This window comes from Carassius auratus, unplaced genomic scaffold, assembly GCF_003368295.1.
Source record: "Carassius auratus strain Wakin unplaced genomic scaffold, ASM336829v1 scaf_tig00014168, whole genome shotgun sequence".
NCBI lineage: Eukaryota > Metazoa > Chordata > Actinopteri > Cypriniformes > Cyprinidae > Carassius > Carassius auratus.
Window position 1 is genome coordinate 1 of NW_020524475.1, and position 14,537 is coordinate 14,537.

General features: G+C 36.5%; 1 pseudogene; it reads right to left on the reverse strand.

Annotated features, from left to right (window-relative positions):
* Positions 1-5,791: 5,791 nt before the first annotated feature.
* LOC113074251 (NLR family CARD domain-containing protein 3-like) lies at positions 5,792-14,107 on the reverse strand (annotated as a pseudogene).
* Positions 14,108-14,537: the final 430 nt, after the last annotated feature.

Genomic DNA, 14,537 nt, shown 5'->3' on the forward strand with positions numbered 1-14,537 from the left:
ACCCGTAAGACATCAGAGGGTCATTTAGAATTTTTTGAAGCATCGAAAATACATTTTGGTCCAAAAATAGCAAAAACTACGACTTTATTCAGCATTGTCTTCTCTTCCGTGTCTGTTGTAAGACAGTTAAAAACAAAGCAGTTTGTGATATCCGGTTCACGAACTAATCATTCGATGTAACGGGATCTTTTTGAAACAGTTCACCCAAATCGAACTGAATCGTTTTAAACGGTTCGCGTCTCCAATAAGCTTTAATCCACAGATGAATTAAGCTGTTAACTTGTTTAATGTGTCTGACACTCCCTCTGAGTTAAAACAAACCAATATCCCGGAGTAATTCATTGACTCAAACAGTACACTGACTGAACTGCTGTGAAGAGAGAACTGAAGATGAACACGAGCCGAGCCAGATAATGACTCGTTCACGAGTCAAGAACTGTTTCGCTCAGACGCGTCCAATTCGTGAACCGAGGAGCTGATGATACTGCGCATGTTTGATTTAGCGTGAAGCAAACCGACACACAGAGCGTCTGAAACGAACTGATTCTTCTGGTGATTGATTCTGAACTGATTCTGTGTTAATGTTATGAGCCCAGGTGCAGTCAACACCAATGACGCCATTGCATCGAGCGCAAAAGAATTGTGAACTGTTTTCTTCAACTGGTTTACTGAATCGAACTGTCAGAAAGAACTAACGTTACTGGTCATCCGAGAACCGATGCAACCGGTTCTTGACTCGTGAACGAGTCATTATCTGGCTCGGCTCGGTGTTCAATTTCTCTCTTCACAGCAGTTCAGTCAGCACGCGCAGTCTTCTTAATCGCTTGATTCGCTCAATGATGTGCCAGCTTCATTCAAACCTGCCATCTAACAGTTCTGGCAGTGGTTTGTAAATGGAATGATTCGTAACATTAATTATAATTGTAACGAGTAACGATGCAGCACATTAAAAAAAAATATCGGAGTAAAAGTATTAAAGCTCAGCGAAAATATGTACCGAAGTAAAAGTGGAAGTAGGAGAAAAAAATAATACTCTAGTAAAGTACAGATACCGCCTTTTAGTACTTAAGTACAGTAGTGAAGTAGTTCTACTTCGTTACTATACATCTCTGGGTTTAACCATGTTATGCATTAAATGTTTAAGTGTGCTAAGGACTATGTTATTTTTGAGTGAAAATGAGTCCTGTTTATACACTTGTTTAAAGTGTATGCAAATAACATTATTAACCCTTAATTTTTTTTACAAATTAAACCAGTTTTAGGAACGGGGTAATGTTTAATGAGGAACGTAGGAACGGAAACGTTATAATACCAGTTCTGTTCGGAGTGAACCAACTGAATTTTTTTCCATTTTTAAACCTGGTTTTGAGAAATGTCCACTTTTGACCACTTCAAGAGATAGCCAAAAACACCATTTGATCAGATGTGTTTTGATCTGCCGCAAAAGACCAAGTCCTCTCCATCTACCCGATAATGACTGTACAACAAGTGTTTAAATTGCACTTGGTCAATGTGTTGCTTTCCTTATATTTTTTCAGTCACATCCTTTAATATGTAAGTTGTGTGAGCTCATTTTATCATTTGGACTGAAAAATATGAAAATGCTTACAATACATACAGCATTATCTGTTTGCTAACAACAACACAATAATTAAAACTGATAACATTAGTGTGTAGTGACCTCTAAACCTCCCACAGTTGTACTGATGAAATTAAGAGTATCCCGCAAATAGAGCCAAATAAATAAATCAAATAAATCAGCTAAGAAGTGGTCATAAGAGGACAAGAGAGGCAGACAAATACACCAGATGTGAACAGGAATGTGTTTCTGTTGTTTACTTGTGATCCAATTTACCAAATACATATTGGACCCCACTCTTCAGGAACCACCTCCCAGGATGTTTTAGATTTCAGTCTTGTCTGCCTATTTAACATGAGATGTACAGCATTTTGGGATATGGGTCCCTTGCACAGGAATTAAGAAACATTTAATTTAGGCATTTCTCTTTAGACAATAAGATACCTTTCTGATAAGCTGCTTTTAAACAGTATGTACTGTTTTGTGAAAACTATTTTCTTTCTTATTATTATTTTATTTACAAATTCTGTACCTAGCTACTGTTTGTCTATCAATTTCTTGTCCCAAAATACCAGCTAGTGTTGCACTGAGTAGCTTGACTGCATTGGAAATTGTTTTGAATAAAGCATCTGCCAAATGCATACATGTAAATGGTACTCTTATTTTACCTGAGGTCAGAGGTCACTGCTCCATCACTGAAATTATTGGGGTTGCGCATAGACTGATCACTCTTCACTGACACACAGCTGGGTCCTGCACCATACTCTTCTTTCTTCTCCTTCCTCTCCTTGCAGTGACTCATTTTGGAGCTGTGTTCTCCACCTCTTTCTCCTGATTTAAGACCTTTATATGGTAAATATCTTCAACAGGACAACAACAAATTTGCAGTAAAACTGGCAAATATACATTTTAACTTTCAGATACACGAAGTAAAACAGAAATTTGCAGCTCACTCCAAAACTATTATATTAAGTTAATATATATTTTTAAAGCTATTCAAGAATTTCGAATTAGAATCATCTGATACGCTTAATTGTTCAACCACATTAACGCGGATCTCTGATATTGGAATCTCAGGATTAATAAATTACTGAGTTTACAATAGATGTAAAGACAAAAACATCATTAGTTCTCTCTTGATCAATTAAACCAAAAGTCCTGCTCCTCCTCCTTTTTTAAAACAACGTTACGCCATGCATTCAGTCAAATATTTAATCAACTGATCAGTCTTACTACGTTTCCATTTTGGTAACTACGTTTGCACACACTGTGAATGTTCTGGTTTGGAAGAAAGCGGAGAAACCTAAATGGCAGATAATTTCCTGTATAGCCTGCATTACAACATAAATAATAACTTCTAAACTTACCACAGAATACAGTCTTCGGATTTAAACACACAGTGTTAGTTTCGTTTCAGATCTTTTCCGTGTGTAACTTTGGGCGTGTTCCACTCGACAGTTAGTGCGCTGCGAAGTGGACGTCATAGCAAGAGGGTCTGGCTGCAGACATAGGGGCGAGTGGAGCTCCACTCAAGAAAGGAAATACGTCACATCCACTAACGACGCGGCCGCCATGTTGGTCCGGCCAACACTTTCCGTAAAATTACGTCTCCTCTATGGGGGCGAGTGGAGCTCCACTCAAGATCGGAAATACATCACCGCCACCATACTTTCGTTTTGTTTTGTTAATTGTTATATAGTACATGTATAAAGGGTGCTTTGCAAGTTATGTCACCTCTTCGTACTAATGTTAATGTTCGTACTATGTTAATATGCTCTGTACTTTTATCTTTGTTACTTTTACCTAGTAGAAATAATAATAATAATAAATAAATAAAATAAAAATATATATATATATATATATATATATATATATATATATATATATATATATATATATATATTGTAATCTTTTAGCAATTTGCACAACAGACGTCCACAATCCATATTTTGAGGGCTTCTGCCTTTTGTTCATGTTTGTTTTACCAATGAACAACTGCCAATGTAACATTCCATACATTTTAGAAAGTTAACCTTATGTTTGTGATATTTAGCATTGAAAAATAAATGAAATATTAAATAAATTTTTTAAATAATACCTCAACCAGAATTTTGTGTGTTGAATTTTGTATTTTAAGCAAAATAACAACATATACAAACAAACCACAGTAGAATAATGAAGAATAATTTCCACAATTTAGCAGTTTTAATTGTTTTGAGTAATAATAATAATTATAATAAACACATCTTACACTACACTGAAAACAGATGAACTGCAAGTGACCATAATTGTTACAGTAAAAACACAATGTGTTTTAAACTAAATTATAATAGTTATAGAAACTTTTAGGAAAACAGAGAAGACAGGTTTTACAGTTGCAGAATTTGTTTGCAATATTTTCGTTTGTGGGGTCGGAGTCATAATACCCAAATATAATGTTTTTCATATGTACTGAGAAGCCTGGCAAAATCTTACACTTGACAAACACCAATATCATCCCAAAGTTTCTGAATGCAGTGACATGACCAAAATAAGTGTACAGTTTCTACAGAACTCGAACAAAAAGAGCATGTAAGATCAATGTCAGATTTAAATCTGTGTATAAACTTCTTTACAGGGTAGAACTTGTGTATGAGCTTAAAATAAATTTATTTCACTTTATCTGTGAAAAATATTTTTGTGATGGAGACCAGAATTAATCAGCACGAGAGCTTTCCAATATGCGCACCACTAAGTGACATCTGTACTTCCCGGTCAGACAGCACCTGTCCATCAAAAAGCTCACTATCCAATCAGAGTAGATCACTGTGACTGGTAAGCCCACCCCCACGAGAAATCTGTGTCAAAACACCAAACGAAAAACTGCGAACTGTAGGAGAAATCTGTGGCAATGCATTAAGAATCCAAATTATCTAAACTAACAGAGTTTGCTAAAAATGTAAAAGATTGGATGACCAATAATTTACTCTTATTAAAATTGGATAAGACAGAGATAGTAATTATTGGACCAAAAAACAGTACACAGAATCTTGTAGATTACAATTTGCAACTAGACGGATACACTGTTACTTACATGCTATAGTATACAGAAATATGTGCCCATTACCTGAGTATAAGGGGTTTGAGCCTTCAGGACTGGTTGTGAGGAAGGAAGGTGGCAAGGCAGTATATGTAGCGTTAAGCGTGGCCAGAAAAACCTCATCCAGTGTGGATAAGTGGTATTATCAACTATCACAGGAGCAGGTGATTGCAGTTCCAGCTGCAAGGGCATCGCTCAGTTCAGCCTCTTCAGTTTTATTTTTGATTTTCCCCAGTGTTTTCCCATGACAACCCACATGCCAAATGATTCATTGAGGTTCATTAGTCTTCATTTGTTGCATTAATTTGTTGTGATCTTATAAATTGAACCATATAGGGTGTTCTCCTTCATCACATATCAATACTGAACACATTCTCATCATATCTAATGAAAAAAATTGTCCTTCTCAGGAATAGATATGTCATTGTTTTTCACCTTCTGTTCATGCAGCTAAATTATCAACATATGTTTACACAGTGTATGTTTTCAAAGGGAAACAATGCATAGAAAGAACACAGCAATACTGAGATGTTGCACCTTCGTAGACCAAACAGCAGTGATCTCTATGTGCTCTCTTCCACTTCCTTGAATCCCTCAGCATTAACCCCATAAGTGCAAAATAAATATAAAATAGATAATTACAACCATATACAGTTACACTGCAGCACTACAGTACTATAGTTAATAATAAATGTCAAATCTAATTATTTGTAATCATGTTAGTTGAAATAATGTCAGAAAGACAACACTGTGACAGTTTGCTATCATAGCATGCAATAACAGAAACTTGCTTCAAAATGAAATTTTGCATCTTGAAACAAATTTAATAAATTCCTCCATAGTTGTATTTGAATCATAGCCATATACAGCAGGATGAAACTGCCTGTGGCCTGCTGAAGCAATGATGGCATCTACAGTAGCATTTATATAAGATCACAACAAATTAATGCACCAAATGAAGAATAATGAACCTCCACTGACTCTAACACAACAAGAGATGAGGCTGATGCAGTAGAGTACAGGTCAAAACCCTCAAACCATTCAGAAAAGAAGTGACAAAAATCAAACAGCAAAACGATTAAATTACATTAATTTAAATTATTAACTACAATACATAAATTATTAATTACAATTTTATTTGTTATGAATAAATAAACAGCTCTATTTCCTCGTTTGACACTTCATTAAAATTGTCTCCCCTGTCAAACAAAAAGTGTGAGTCTGTGATACAATTGTGAATTTTCTTTTAGTTGCACTTATGGAAGTTGTCCTCTATAGCTTGATGAAGGGGACCCTAATGCACTGAAGACAACTTTTTTTCTCACAGTTTTTAGTCAAACACAGCCAAGAAATTCCTACAGCTTCAAACTCACAGTACTCTATATTTAATTGATGATTATTGATATCCATGTGTACTGTACATATATAATTTTATCCATTCATTTTCTTTTAATTGTGACATAACTGCAACTTTATATTACAATCTGACTTCATCTCACAGCCCAACTTCATACATTACAATGTGACTACAGCTTACATTTGCAGCTTCATGTCTTGCAATTGTGACTATGTAATAATTGTGAGACAGAAAGTTGCCAATGCAAAATATACAATTGCAAATACCTTTTAATTGTTTTTCTCTGATGTGAAAATGGGCTTCTGTATGTGTCTGTGGTTCTTCAAAAGAGTTGTCAAATCTGACACAAAGACACTGAAGATTCGGGATAAACCCCAAATCCAGCGTAGAGGGGTTCAGTGAATGTGGTGTTGAATGTGTATAAGTGTGTGAATGTGTGTGTGTCAGAGACACTGTAGAAGGACAGAGTGCCTGCCGACACATCTACATACACTCCTACTCTATTAGAGCGGGCTGAAGGGCCAATTACATCAGTGCTATTATTATTGTACCAGACAGAATAAGTCATATCAGAACAATTCAAACTCCAGGACTTTTCATTGAATCCAAAAGAACAGTCAATCCCACCTTTCCTGCCGATTCCTTTATATGTAATCGCTACATTACCTGAGCCTTCCCATTCAACCTCCCAGTAACAGCGCCCAGTCAGACTCTCTTTACACATAACCTGCTCCCGATCATCAAATCTGTCTGGATGATCAGGATACTGCTGATGATCTTTCACATATTTTGTTTCTTTATAGTCTTCAGACAGGATGAGTTGAGTGTGTGCTGTGTTTGGATCCAGTGTGAGATCACAGGCATCTGAACACAAGAAGAGATATTACATCATCTATGACACCATAAAATATGCACAGGTGTGTGTGTGTGTGTGTGTGTGTGTGTGTGTGAGGACTTACATTTTCTCAGTCCTGGTCTGATTCTGAAATGTCCCTCACGGTCAAAACTGAAGAGAGACAAACACACACACACACACACACACACAAAAAATTACATATATATGTATATATATATATATATATATATATATATATATATATATATGTATATATATATATATATATATATATATATAATATATGGTACAGTATGAAGAAAGACATAAAATACAAATGTTGTAGTTATTTTGTCTTTCCTCATTAGTCCCTCACTATTCTCACCTTGATCTTGGTTATTGAGTTATTTTGTGAATTTAAGCCCCAGTGTTTGCTGTGTTGCTTTGTACATACATGCTTGTTTTCTTGAATCTCACTACACAAAGTTTCATGCCATCTGTTGTGTTCTTTTCACAAGCAACACTCAAACTAAACAACACAATGCTAATGAGATGCACAAACAAAAAGGCCTTTGGTCAGGAGGCAAAAAAGTGGTGTGTGGTTTCTGTGTGACCTAAGACCACTCTAAGTTGACCCAAGTTGCTTGTTTGTGCCTGACATACTTGAGTATCTGAAGTTTATAATTTGGATCCTCCAGTTTGTGTTTGAGTAGCTGTACTCCCGATGGTCCTGGGTGATTGTAGCTCAGATCCAGTTCTCTCAGGTGTGAGGGGTTTGAACTCAGAGCTGAAGACAAATAACCACAGCCTTCCTCTGTCACCATACAGCCAGACAACCTATAAACTCACAAAACAGTTTGATAAAAAAGGGAAACTCATGTCCATCTATTAATGTATCTAAATCCACAAAAAAATATCCTCATTACAACAATGTTTGAACGTATGCTTTAATGAGAAAATCTAGTCCACCATATTTTTTGCCTTTTGGTTTTTGAAGTAAACAGCACAGAGTGGAACTTATGGAACCCCATCAAACAGTGTTAGTACCACTATTAGTGCTAAAACATCTATTTTTTTTTCCACACCTCAGTATCTCCAGCTGACAGTTTGGACTCTTCAATCCATCAGAGAGCAGCTTCACTCCTGAGTCCTGCAGGTCATTGTTACTCAGATCCAGCTCTCTTAGGACAAAGTTTGAGGATTTTAAAGATGAAGCTACAATTTCACAATCCTGAGCAGTAGGATTACAGCCTGCAAGACTAAAATAGATTAAAACAAATGAAAAATAAATTATTAACCTCACTGTACAACTGATATTTCAATAATATTAGCTTAATTCCTCTAAAAGACACTAAATGTGATTAAACACTCACAGAACTTTTCTGCAGTTGATCACAGCTGGTATCAGTCTTCTTCTTCCCTCATCTGATGTGTTGTATTTCTTGAGGTCCAGCTCATCCAGCGGCTCCTCTGACATCTGAAGCATGTAGGTGATTGTTGAGCAGTGAGCAGGAGAGAGTTTCTTCTCTGGGTGTTTGTCTGATTTCACAAACTCCTGAATCTCTCTAGACAGAGTCTGATCTTTCACTTCCAGCAGACAGAGGAACAGATTGATGGATCTTTCAGTGGAGAGTCCATGTCCATCTTTGAGCTTCTCTTTAATGTACTGTGTGGTTCTCCTGATGCTCTCTGAGCTGTTCTCTGTGTGTGTCAGTAGATCCTGTAAGAGTCTCTGATTGGACTCCAGTGAGACGCCCAGCAGGAACCGCAGGAACAGATCCAGATGGCCATTCTCACTCTCAAGGGTTCTGTCTACTGCATCTCTATGCAGATTATGCATTATATCACAAAACTGCAATGTATCTTTATGCATTATTACATAATGGTAAAAGACGTATAATGCAGCGAGAAACTCCTGAACACTTAAATGAATGAAGCTGTAGACTTTACTCTGATGAACCACAGATTCCACATTAAAGATCTCAGTGCAAATCCCAGAATACACTGAGGCATCAGTGATGTGTATGCCGCTCTCAATCAGGTCCTCCTCATAGAACATCACATTACCCTTCATCAGCTGTTTGAAAGCCACTTTAGCAAGTTTCACAATCACTTCTCTGTTGGACTGCAGGAGTTTCTCTGGATCTCTCTCTTCATACTTCTGCTTCCTCATGTTGATCTGAATCAGCAGGAAGTGGATGTACATTTCAGTCAGTGTTTGAGGGATTTCTGCTCTCAGATCTTCTTCCAGGAGCTTCTGAAGCACAGTGGATGAGATCCAGCAGAAGACGGGGATGTGGCACATGATGTGGAGGCTTCTTACTCTTCTGATGTGTGAGATGATTCTGCTGGCTTGATGCTCATCACTGATTCTCCTCCTGAAATATTCCTCCTTCTGAGGCTCAGTGAATCCCTGAATTTCTGTCAGACGGTGGATGTATTCGGAGGGTATCTGATTGGCTGCTGCTGGTCTGGAGGTGATCCAGATGAGAGCAGAGGGAAGCAGCTCTCCTTTCATGAGCTTTGACATCAACACAGCCACTGATGAAGTCTCAGTCACATCACAAACTTTCTTATCATCTGAAAACATCAGTGTGATTCTGCTTTCATCCAGACCATCAAAGATGAACACAACTTTACACTGCTCATAAATCTGTGAGTCTAGATCTTGAAGTTCAGGATGAAAGTCCAGCAGAAGTCTGTGAAGACTGTACTGATGATCTCGGATCAAGTTCAGCTCTCGAAATGGAAGCACAAACATAAAATCTATATCCTGATTGGCTTTTCCCTCGGCCCAGTCCAGAATGAACTTCTGCACAGAGACGGTTTTTTCCGATTCCAGCGATGCCTTTAGTAAGAACAGTCTTGATCTGCTCTTTCTCCTCAGATCCTGCTTCAGATGAGGCTTTAAAGATGTCATTGCAGTAGATTGGAGTGTCTTGTGAGTGTTGTGTTGGAGCTGTTTTCTCCATCCGTAAAACCTCATGTTCTTCATTCACTCCTTCTCTCTCTCCCTCTATGATGTAGAGCTGTGTGTAGATCCTGTTCAGGAGGGTTTCATTCTCCTGGAATTTGGTTCCCTCAAATAAACTCTCATACTTGATCTTCATGCTGGTTTTGTGCTGGTCTTTGACTCTCTGCAGGTCTCCAGTCTCCAGTGTGTGTTTCTGTAGGTCTGCTTCAGTTCTTTCATGTCTAATGTGGGTTTGAGAGTGGGATGTAGAAGATGAGCTGATTGCATCTGTACCATGCATTTTGCTCCTGCAAAAAGACAGTTCAGCTTAGATCAGTGATGCTGAAAAGACCACCTGAAATGTATTCCACTCTGAGATATGAAAATACAGTATGGGTAATGCGAGATGAGAATGTTCAAAAGCAGCTTGGTATATAAAAGTATGTTAATTGAGTAAAATATATAATTTTGATAAGCTGAGGCAGGTTTTAGAATATTGAATATGATTATTAAGTACATATTTTGATTAACTTATTTTAAATGTGCAATTACATTTATTATTATTATTACACAGTAAAAGCCAGAGTGTTAAATTAACACTGCTCGGAGCATATATTAAAGTAACACTGAAGCAGTGTCAATATTCATAAGATAATTATGTGATTAATTACGTGCTGATTGATCATAAGTGATGAACACTGGATGTTAACAAGCAGAATCACCAAACGAGAGAATCACAATTTGTGTGTCACCATTATAGTGGTCAGTGTTTGCTTTTAGTTGTGATCTTGGCTTGTGACTTTTTAAATTTGAAATTAGTTTGGCAAGCCAAGAGCAAAAATCATCAGGTTATAATGATTATGTTATAATGTAATCATTGTTTGACCCAAATCACTGAATTCATTTACAGTCTTTTCTCTAAGTTAAACTTCCATTATTGATTGTTCCACAATGAAAAAAGTCTGTATTTTATACATTTTGTAGACACCTTTTGCAAGTAATTCTGATTTTTTTTTTATTAAAATGTCTTGATTTTAGGCACACACAGATAACAAGAATCAGCGTATGAATCTCAACAACGGTTACAAACAGCATATTCAGATAAACAGATCTACTCTGAACATCACAAAACTAGATACAAAAAATTCACATAAAAACAGCGAAAATAAAATATAGTTAGAATAAAAAGTTTAAAAGAAAGTTCAGCACATAATTTATTCATGCCACAATGCATGATGGGAGCCATGGATGAGTTTTTATTGGCTACAACATGCTTTTTCGATGGTCACCATTGTTGTAATGCTCACGCTGATTCTTGATGTCTGTGTGTCTAAACTAAATAACTCTTTCTTTATGTAGAACTAACTTTTAAAAACATGTCATATTATGCCAAAAATGCTGGATCTCTTATTTTTTTATATGCACTAAAGAAACCCAAACTCAGACATTCAAGTCACTCCATGACAATTAGTTCAAACCAACTATCAATACCACATGATTGCCTTAGCTCCGGTCTGTCTGTATGTTATAACTCAGTTACCACAGCCACACAAAATCTAAAGTAAATAACTGAAGGGTCAAGATCCCAACTAAAGCAAACACTGACCACTATAATGGTGACACACAAATTGTGATTTTCTTGGTTGGTGATTCTGCTTGTTAACATCAGGTGTCTTCAATAATGCTCAATCATAACTCAATTAACTTCTTAATTATCTCATTAACTTCAACTCTGCTTCAATGTTATTTTTAACACTGCTTCAGAGTTTATATGAGTCCTCACTCAGAGTGTTAAATTAACACTGGAGATTTTGCTGTGTAACATCTAAACCTCTTTTAATTTGTAATTATATTTTTTTAGACACATTAAATTCAGACTGGTTAGTATTTGTGCAAAGTTGGTGATGCTGTTTGTGGAGATGATTTATCATCTGCTGAGATCTTGAGCGATTTAATATATTTTATTTCAGTTGATTTCTTCTAAGGCTGTGGCTAAAGTCAGTAGTTCTTGTGTTTCGTTTTTCTTCAGTGATTCTGCTTGTTAACATCCAGTGTTCATCACTTATGATCAATCAGCACGTAATTAAACACATAATTATCTCATGAATATTAACACAGCTTCAGTGTTACTTTAACACTCTTTTAGAGTGGGACCATATATGCTCCGAGCAGTGTTAATTTAACACTCTGGCTTTTACTGTGTATTAATTAAATCATTATTCATCTGAGATGCACAATATAACGTAGCAAGTAAATGCTTATACTAACAAAGAGTCAGAGGTCACTGCTGAATTACTGAATTCAGGGGGTCTCTTCATAGATGTGTCACTCTTCAGAGACACACTGCTGAGTTCTGGAGACTCTGATCTCGGTTTCTTCATCCCTGTGATGCTGATAAACAACAAACAAAACTTAAAGGAGTAGTTCACATTCATAGTAGAAAAAAATACTATGGAAGTCAATGGTGCTCATCAACTGTTCAACAGAAGAAAGAAACTCATAAGGGTTTGAAACAAGTGGAGAGTGGGTAAATGATGAAAGAATTGTCATTCTGAAAGTGAACTACTTTAATTTTTCACAAACATACTATATAGTTTAATGCACTACAAAAGTACATTTAGGTGAATAAAAATGTCTGTCAAATGCTGAAATGGTGAATGTCTTACTTGGGGTCAGAGGTCATGTCTGCGTTGCTGAAGGCAGAGGGCTGACTCTTCGTGGGTTGATCACAGCTTATTTTAGAGGAAGTGTCCTCCTCTTTCTTCTCTTGTTGACTCATTTTAGAGGAAACGTCCTAATCTTCTGTCTCTTCACGTCCTCTAAACTGTCAAAGAGTATTGGAAACATAGTTTAAAAGATAAAATAAAGATAAAAAGAACTAAAAGAAAAAATAATTTGAAAATCAAACTGTTATAGCACCTCTGTGTGTGTTTTCATTAAACTGACCTACAGCCTTAAGGCGGTCGCACACCGGAGGAGAAGCGCCGCGTCGCGCCACATGTAGGACAACTCGAGGTAATGCACACCGGACACGCACATTCTATATGCGTGAGCTCAATTTCGCAGCAAGATGGGTGAGTTTTAACTTCATCTATAATTATTATTTTAAATATATGATTTTAATTGATAAAAGCTGAGTTTTGAACATTAATTAATGAAAAGAATCTGTGTTATAATAAGTCTGTTATTGTTCTGTTGTATCTGTTGTCTAGGCAACTATGTTACAATATTGTTTCGCGAATGTTAGTTAGCCAGCCTGAGTGAAAACGTAACAAAACACTTTGTAATGTTTTATTTCAATGAAACAAATGTACTGTATTTTAGTTTCAGTTTCAGTTTATAACATCTGTTTTTTTTATATATAAAACTATGCAGATGGCGCTCTGTGGCGCGGCAGAAATTTGAACAGCGTTCTGAGTCGTAGCGGGGCGCCACGGACAGACGCCGAATGACAACAGCAAAAATGAAATCCAATATAAAAAAGAATCAACCCCAAAACACCACCTCATTTTTACAGGAGTACATGAAATTCAGATTTTCTATCTGTTAAAGCATGTGGAAAATAATCGTAAATCGTGAACTCAGTTTTCAGGAATGCTTTGCAAAATTGATGCATGGGAAAACTCCCAAACGAAGAACAAACCCGTTCAGATCAACCAGAAACATAAGAATTAATAACAATCAATTATATCATCATTTATATAGCGCTTTTCTGGGTACTCAAAGTGCTTTACATGAAAGGTGAAAGGGGGAGAATCTCCTCAACCACCACCAATTTAGAAGCCAATTTAATATCTGATACTCGGATACTACATAGTTTAATTTTTTTTTTTTTTTTTTGAGGATGAGGATGATGAGTTGGTAGAAGAGATGTTCTAAACTCTTTAAGTCTTGTATCCTACTGGAAGTATATTACAAGACTGCAACAATTAGGATTTACAGTTTAAAGTAAAATATTTAATATTTATTACTTCTGTCTCCTAGTTCTTCCGATCTTCGTCCTCTTCAATAGTCAAAAGTCTGCATATCAAAATAACTCTGCTACGCACTTCAGTTATCGTCTCGGCCATTTCGGCCAGAACTGTTAAATTGTGGAATGATCAAGGTCTTAAATCCAGTGTAAAGAACAGCAACAAACAAACAGCAGCTCAGTGAAGGAGGCATACAAGTTTACTTGGTAAATTCTTAATACATAATATACATTTTACATTATTAACTTACCACAAAACAGGCGATTTAAAGATGTGGCAGGTTTACAACCTGGATATGGCAGGTTTACAACCTTGATATGGCGTCTCTTCTTTTCATATTCTTTCACTTTCGTTTCTTGTTAGTCACGTGTTCCTTTGCAGTAGATGTAAACACACTCGCGCTCCTCTAGTGGCGCAGAGCATCATCACACTCCAGTGAGATGACTAGAGCAGCTGTGATGTAGGTGACAGCACAACTGAACAAAAAACCCTTTAAACCATCACAGAAAATGTTATTGCTTTCCACTACAAATACCATCACGAACCATCACCTTTAATGTTTTCTCTAGTGTGTTGTGGGACATATTCCATTAAGATTTATTGGTTTTAACAAGCCACCAATAGAAGGCGACTAATTACTAGTAGAGACCCACGGAAACCATTACAGTTTGCATTAAAATCAATACAAGTCCCATTTTAAACAGTAAAACTATTAAAAATTTTGTAATGGTGTCTATTGTTTTTTTCTTTTTTTTTTCAGCAG